This window comes from Hydra vulgaris, chromosome 09, assembly GCF_038396675.1.
Source record: "Hydra vulgaris chromosome 09, alternate assembly HydraT2T_AEP".
Classification (NCBI taxonomy): Eukaryota; Metazoa; Cnidaria; class Hydrozoa; order Anthoathecata; family Hydridae; genus Hydra; species Hydra vulgaris.
In genome coordinates this window covers 38189289-38197500 of record NC_088928.1, presented here as the reverse complement: position 1 = coordinate 38197500, position 8212 = coordinate 38189289, and the positions used below count along the sequence as shown (strand labels likewise).

The 8212-nt window shown below is 26.8% G+C and overlaps 1 protein-coding gene across 1 annotated transcript in view; it reads right to left on the bottom strand.

The window, feature by feature from the left end:
* LOC105843368 (polyunsaturated fatty acid 5-lipoxygenase) overlaps window positions 1–3160 on the bottom strand; it is a 24687-nt gene extending 21527 nt beyond the window's left edge. The window contains exon 1 of the mRNA XM_065805623.1: window positions 2989–3160. The gene's annotated coding sequence lies outside the window, so the exon portion shown is untranslated. The remainder of the gene's footprint in view (window positions 1–2988) is intronic.
* Window positions 3161–8212: the final 5052 nt, after the last annotated feature.

Here is an 8212-nt window from a genome sequence, read left to right as displayed (position 1 = left end):
AATATTTTACAAGCTGATGATGCTGGTATCCATAACCCAGTGAAAATTTCTCAAAATAAGTTATTATTTGTATTAAGAGAATTCGTATTGTTTGATGTTTTCTTATTAATATAACATATATATATATATATATATATATATATATATATATATATATATATATATATATATATATATAGATATATAAATATATATAAATATATATATATATATATGTATATATTATTTTTAAAAATAACACGATGTTTTTTATTCTTGACATGTTTCGTAAAATTTTATTTACATTTTCAAAAGATTATTTTACAATTATAAAAAACTCTGAAATATATATTAAAAAATAGAAGTCTTTACAGAGAAATATTAACGGACAAAAACTATACATAATAAACCAATATATTTATTACAAAATAACTCGGTTAAAACTAAATTTTGGATAAAACTAAATTTTTTGCTATAGTAAAAAAACTTTTACAGCACCATTTTTTTATAAACGGTATGTCGATGACATAATTGCTATTTTTAATTCTGAATATAAAGCTCAAGAATTTTTCAAACACCTCAATAAACAACATAAAAATCTGAAATTTACTATGGAAAAAGAACAAGATAACCAGATTGCTTTTTTAGATGTACTTATTAAAAAATCCAATTCGTTTACGACTTCAGTTTATCACAAAAAAACGTATACAGGTCTTTTACAAAAATTTTTTAGTTTTATTCCCTCTTGCTACAAATTTGACTTGTTCGGTGTTTGATTGATCGTACATTTAAAATTAATAATTCTTGGTTTGGTTTTGATAAAGATATTAAGAATCTATCATTAGTTTTACAAAATAATAAATTTCCACAAAAAATTATTGACTATGAAATTAAATCCTATATTGATAAGAAAATGAACCCATCTGTGTCTAACATTGTTAATAGCTTAAATATAAGATACTTTAAGCTCCCATACATTGGAATGTACTCTAATTACACTAAAAGGAAAATTTCAAAAATTGTTCATAAATATTGCAAGGATATTCTAATAAAATTAATTTTCACTACTAATAAAATACAAGATTGTTTTTGCTTAAAAGAGTCACTTCCTAAACTGCTTAAATCTCATGTTGTCTATAAATTTTCTTGCGCTGGCTGTAATGCCAGTTATATTGGAGAAACCTTCAGACACTTGGCAACTAGAATAAATGAGCACCTTAAAAGTGATAAACAATCTAATATATTTAAACACTTGAATTTATCTCTTAATTGCAAAAATTTGGCTAACTGTGATTCTTTTGAGATTTTGGATAATGCCCCAAACAAACACAAATTAAAGATAAACGAAGCCCTCCACATTAAATGGGAAAGTCCCTCACTTAATAAACAAGCTTTACATTATACTATAAACTTATCTATTTAATTTTACTGTCAGTTTATTTATATATATATATATTTTTTTTGACAGTTGGTTTTTTTTATTGGTTATTTACCGAGCTATTTTGTAATAAGTATATTGGTTTATTATGTATAGTTTTTTGTCCGTTAATATTTCTCTGTAAAGACTTCTATTTTTTAATATATATTTCAGAGTTTTTTATAATTGTAAAATAATCTTTTGAAAATGTAAATAAAATTTTACGAAACATGTCAAGAATAAAAAACATCGTGTTATTTTTAAAATAATTACTTATTTTATGCTATTACGACGTTCAACATATATATATATATATATATATATATATATATATATATATATATATATATATATATATATATATATATATATATATATATATATATATATATATATATATATATATATATATATATATATATATATATATATATATATACACACATAGGCGTGTCTACGGGTCTAGCCTGTCATGCAAAGGCACGACCTGCAAAATTTGATCTAACTTACATAATAAATCCTATAGCGATCTCTATATAATAATACGCTACTTAATAGTGTTAGTAGTAGTTCTGTTAGTGACCCTTTCTTTTTTTGGACCTTTTAGAGAGTTAAAAGCGCAAAAAAAATCACCGAACAGATTTTTAATTATAAAAATGGATGGGAAAAAAAGGCTTTCTTAGATATAGAAAGCCTTTTTTTATTATTTAGTTACCCAAGTATAACCTAACTATTAGTAAGTATTACGTAAAGTATAACTAGGGGGAGTAGAAACCTGCTTCCCCTGAATATGCCACTGTGGTGCACAACCTGCGAATAAGGTCTGGGCACGCCTATGTATATATATATATATATATATATATATATATATATATATATATATATATATATATCCGAGAGATGATGAAATATTTTGTAATGTAAAAATTTTTAACAAAGCGAGCTTACGCAAACATTTGCTATACTGTAAACTTTATTAAAAGTTCGGTATTTTCCTGATATTCTTAAAAAAGCAAATACAATTTTAATTTACAAATGCAGTGGTCATTTGTAAATTAAAATTATGCAAACTATAGACCGATATCATTACTTTCTGTATAATATAAAAGTGTAATTAACAGAACCTTCGAATGGATTTACTTAAAACAACTTATCCTACTCAAATATTATAGGCTTTTAGAAAGTTTTAAAAGTACACCAAATAACTTATGGTTTTGAAAAAAAAAAAAATTACTTTAGGATTGTTTATTAATTTACTCAATCACATCCCTCACATTTAGGGGGTTACGAATTTATGCTTTTAATTTTTGAACGCTGAAAGATTATAGTTTGTAGTTTCAAATTTATCGATGAATATAACTTTAGTTAAGAATGGTAAAAACTCATAATTCAAAGTTCATAATAAAAAAAGTATGTATGGAAGTTATCTTAAAACTTAAATATTAATAGATGATGGCGGAAAAGGATACTTTATCAGTACTTTTTTTACAGAACATAAAAATAACAATAAAAACGAAGAGATTGACTTATTTAACAAAAATGATTAACCGATCAAACAAACAGTAACGTAACTATCAATAAAACATTTTTACCTTACATATGTAACCAACTGATTTTAGTTATTTCTAATTCAAAAACTAATAGTCACTCCTTTTATTCTACAAAATTGATAAGGAAAATTTTGTTAGCGGAGTTTTATAATGATGATTCCCTTGAGAGTTTTAAACTTTTTAACTCGTTGCTGAGCGCGAGAAAAATGTCATTAGAAACTTGACAAAAATTGATTTATATTAATCACGATATTACGTCATATATCATGATATTACATTGATTCATATTATCCAAGATATTACATAATCAGATTTTTAGATAAGATTTAAAAAGTATGGCGTGTTAGAACAATTTTATATTAACGGACTCTTTAAAAGTAGTTATAGCATTAATACATTCTAATATATTTTTTAAAGGTATTACGTAACTAAATTCCTGTATTAAATCAGTTCGCGTCATGAGACAGTGTTTTATAAACAGACTAATTGAAAACTATGGTTTTAATTTCAACTTTAACTCAAACTTCTCTGTTTTCAATTTAGGGGTTAAATTAGGGGTCTTTTTGCCCTTAGATAACTTTATCATAAACTGTTAACATTTTTATTGCTTTGTTTAATTCAAACTGTGTGTATGTCTTGTATTAAATTTTATCTGTAGCATTGCATCACAAGCGTAGACATTATATAACGTCTACGCTCGTGATGCAATAGGGATCTACAAGACGCAATGTAAAGTGGTAGTGACGCACGGTAAGTCACCTATCAAACAGGTTTTTAATCATCAAAGGATTTAAGTTATGCTTTTTTTTCAACTATTTTTTTGCTGTTTTAAAACGAAACAAATTACAGATGAGTTTCAAAAAGTGTATCATTAAATAACAGATGTATTACTAAATAACATATGTATCACTAAATAATAGAGCCGATGAAACCGGTGGAGGAGGGGGGGGGGAGGGGCACTGTCCCGCCCCCTTCCGCCAATTTGTTTATAAGGGACTTTTTTTTTTTTTTAAAGAAAAAAGTAATTTCTAAAAAAGGTCCTCTAAGTATGGAGGACCTTTTTTAGAAATTGAAGATTGCGCCACCTCTCCCTCACTACGAAACCTGTTTTGTCGGCCCTGAATAAAATATTTCTAAAAACGAAAACCGGGACTCGAAGAATATATTATTACGCGAAGAATAAAATATATTGAACCATATTATAAGTGATCTAATTGATTGAAATAGTTAAAAGGAAAGCTTCATGACAATGATTATTTTCTTGCATGTTTTTATTAATATAAGTTTTTGTTATATATTTAAACTTTTTATTCGGCAATATATAAAAGCAAAAAAAAAAAGGAATATACAATAAAACTTTTGTCTATGCAATGTTTTATATTATATAGTATACCGTTTATTTTTTAACTTCACATTGACTATAAAAAGAAAATCTCGGTATTTTTAATTATTTAACTTGACGCCTGTAAGTAGGGCTCATCTGTATACCTTGGCCCCTACCTATATAACAAAATAGTACCTAAAAATAAAGAGTTTACTAAATTATATTAATAAGTTCTATATTTTTATTCTATTAAAAAATCTCATAATTCACCAAACCATATTTATCGATATGTATTAAATGTAAAAAATAAATAATAATATAACCAATTAAAAAAATAATTAATAAATAAAGTCAATTACTATAATTTAAAGATTACTGTATTACAGACCTCAAAATGTTTACTTGTGTTTAATAACTTTGCTTTTTAAATTTATTTTAAGTTTATTTTATTATTTACATAGTATTATTTTTATAGTATACTATTTTACGTTAATTTTGTATTTTAAAGGCTCTCGATTACTCGATTAAAAGATTTCTCTAAGTTTTCCGCGAATTTTCTTTCAAGTATATTAAAATATTAAAACTTACTTTATATCTAATATATCCAAATGGTCTAATAAGCACTACTTTTTTAATAATTTTCAAATAAATAACAATTTTTTTAAAACTTCAGAGCAACATGTATATGCAATAACAATTGACGTTATCAGGTATAAAAAATTAGTTACAATTTCTGGATTTAAACAATTTTTTTCCCCGCTGTCGAGCATAACATAATTTTTAACTTTCTTGAAGTATTTTAAAAATCCGTGTTGTAATAACTTTTTTGTGTGATTTTGCACTTTTAGATAAATTGGAGACATTTTAATACTGTTTTTTCTGAAACTTTTAATAATGGTTGCTGTTTAAAAAAAAAAAAAAAAGTTATTTCTCATTTATGGTATAAATAACAGGTTGATCAGACAAACTATGTATTCTTCTTACCCTGCTACTTGTATTTACATTATGCTTAATAAGCAATAGAGTAATTTGATTATTTAGGAAGCATATTTTTTTTGACCAAAAAACCTTTGGATTTTTTTTGCTTTTTTTAAATAAAATTTCATTTAAATAATATTCTTTGCTTATTTCAAAACTTTATTTTTATCTCAAAAAACATTTTTTTATAAAATAAACGTAACAATATAAGCAATGTATTGTTACTATTATTATGAAAGTAGTATATTCGTGTGTGTGCGTGTGTGTGTGTGTGTGTGTGTGTGTGTGTGTGTGTGTGCGCACATGTGAGTATGTGCGCGCGCACACACACACAAATACACTTACACACACGTAAGTGTATTTGTGGGTGTGCATAGCGTTTTTTTATGATACGGGCTATTTTCTTCTAATCAACATAATTTTTCGTAAATATACTTTTTAAATTAAAAGCAAATGAATAACGATAAATTAATTAACAATTTTATTTAATAAATACATTTTTATTTTACGAATTGTAAAACTAAAAACTTTTAAGTTTACTTTTTTTTTGAAAATTTTTCAATTAGATAATGCCATTGGTTGTTTTTTAAGTATATATCTGTTATTGCAAATAACTTTTATTTGTCTATAATGTATCTTAAGGAGCAAAGTAACGATGGTTAATCATGTTATAAATATTATTGTATAGGGGAACCTGTTGTACCTTTGACCACGTTGTACCTTTGGTCACTCTACTCTGTTGGCTTACTATTATTATTTAAAAAAAACGGGAAGTGTCATTTGAAATAGTAGTCCATGACAACTCTTCTTATCGTAAAACATTATACTTGGGATAGATGGTATTGATCCACAAGCAATTATAAGTTTTGACTCTTAAAAAGTAAATATTTGTGTTAATCTTATTCTGATTTTAAAACTGTGATAAATTGTTGTTTGATTCATCTACGACATTATAAACATTACCCAACATCTTTTTTTTGTTATGGAAAATTTTGGATGATTATGTCTGACCGTAAATGGGGATTAAGACAATAACTGTTAAAGAAACCCATCTCGTGTACCTTTGACCAGTCAAGGACGTTGTACCTTTGACCAATAAAAACTGCTTCCTCGGTAATTTGCGGACTTTAAGAGGGCAAGATTATAAAATTTATAATCTACCTTATTAGGCGTCGTCTGTGCTTTATTGCTTTTTAATGCAAAATTGTTTCTAGTATTATGATGATGAAATAATTCCATTGAATTTTAATGCAATTCACTATTTATTCTTGAACCACTACTACACTTAGAATAATCAATTTTGTTAATTTAGTTAGTTGGACAGCTGAAGCAATAATATTGTCAAGTTCATTTTATTACCTAGTTTCTGCTCAGCTATAGGGAATTAAATGTATCGAAATAGTTAATTAATTTTGTTAATATATTTTAGTTTTAAAATGCCAAGGAGCAAGATTGGTGTTTTTCGCAAAAAGATTTCCGAAATGGATATGCTAAATGCAGTGAATTTTGTGCTTCAACAAAAAATGAGTTTAAGTGAAGCTGCAAGACATTGCAACATTAAAAAGTCAACTTTAATATATCAGTTGAAGCAGTTTAAAAAATCTGGTAGTTGCGAATATTTATATTCACATACCAAACCAAAAAAAGTATTCTCAACTGAAGAAGAATTAATTTTGGTAAACTACTTGGCAGATGCTGCAAATATGCATTATGGACTTACATTAAAGCAGATAAGATCCTTTGCATATGAGTATGCTTTAGCAAATCATAAAAAAATTGAAACTTCATGGATGAAAAATAAATGTGCAGGTGAACAATGGCTGCGAGATTTTCGCAAAAGATATAATAACAAGCTATCTCGACATAAACCACAACCTACAAGTCTTGGTAGATCTTCTGCATTCAATAGAGAAACTGTAAGAATTGTATATAAAAATTGCAAAAATGTTTTAGAACGTTATCATTTTGACCCATCAAATATTTGGAACTGTGATGAAACAGGAATTACCACAGTCCACGTACCACCAAAAATTCTAGCTCCAAAAGGTAAAAAACAAATAGGGAGCATAACTAGTGCTGAACGAGGCAACAATGTAACAATGATTGCAGCCATTAATGCTACTGGAAATAGCATCCCACCATTACTTGTATTTCCACGTGCTAAATTCAAAGACTACATGTTAAATAATTGTCCTCCTGGAAGTGTAGGAGCAGCTAATAAGTCTGGATGGTCAAATGAAGTCATTTTTGTGCAATTTCTTGAACATTTTATTAGTAATATGCGACCGTCAATTAAAAAACCTGTTCTTTTATTAATGGATAATCATGAGAGTCATGTAAACATTTCTGTTATTGAGTTAGCAAAAAAATCAGGCATAGTTTTAATGACATTTCATCCTCACACAACCCATAAAATGCAACCTCTTGATCGTGGTGTTTTTGGACCATTTAAAACTTTTTATAACAATGCCATGAATAACTGGATGATATCACCAGGCAATGCTGGTAAACCAGTCACAATTTATGATATATCTTACCTTGTTGGTCAAGCTTATCCTCATGCTTTTGTACCAAATAATATTATAAACAGTTTTAAATGTACTGGATTTTATCCATTTAATGAAAATATTTTTACTGATATTGACTTTTTAGCTGCAAATGTTACTGATAGGCCAATAGTGAATACTGAAGCTTGCCTTTCTAATGAGATTATTGATGTTAAAACTGCTCCATCCAGTGTACCATCAACGTCATCTATTGTTTTAGGGGAAATCCCTACTGTGAGTTTACCATCAAGATCAATTGTTTCACCTGAGATAATACGACCTCATCCTAAAGCCAAATTAAGAAAAACAAATACTTCAAAAAGACGTAATAGAAAATCATGTATTTTAACTGATACCCCTGAAATTAAAGTTATTCTAGATTCAAAATCTAATAACCAACAATTTAAAAAGACCTCTT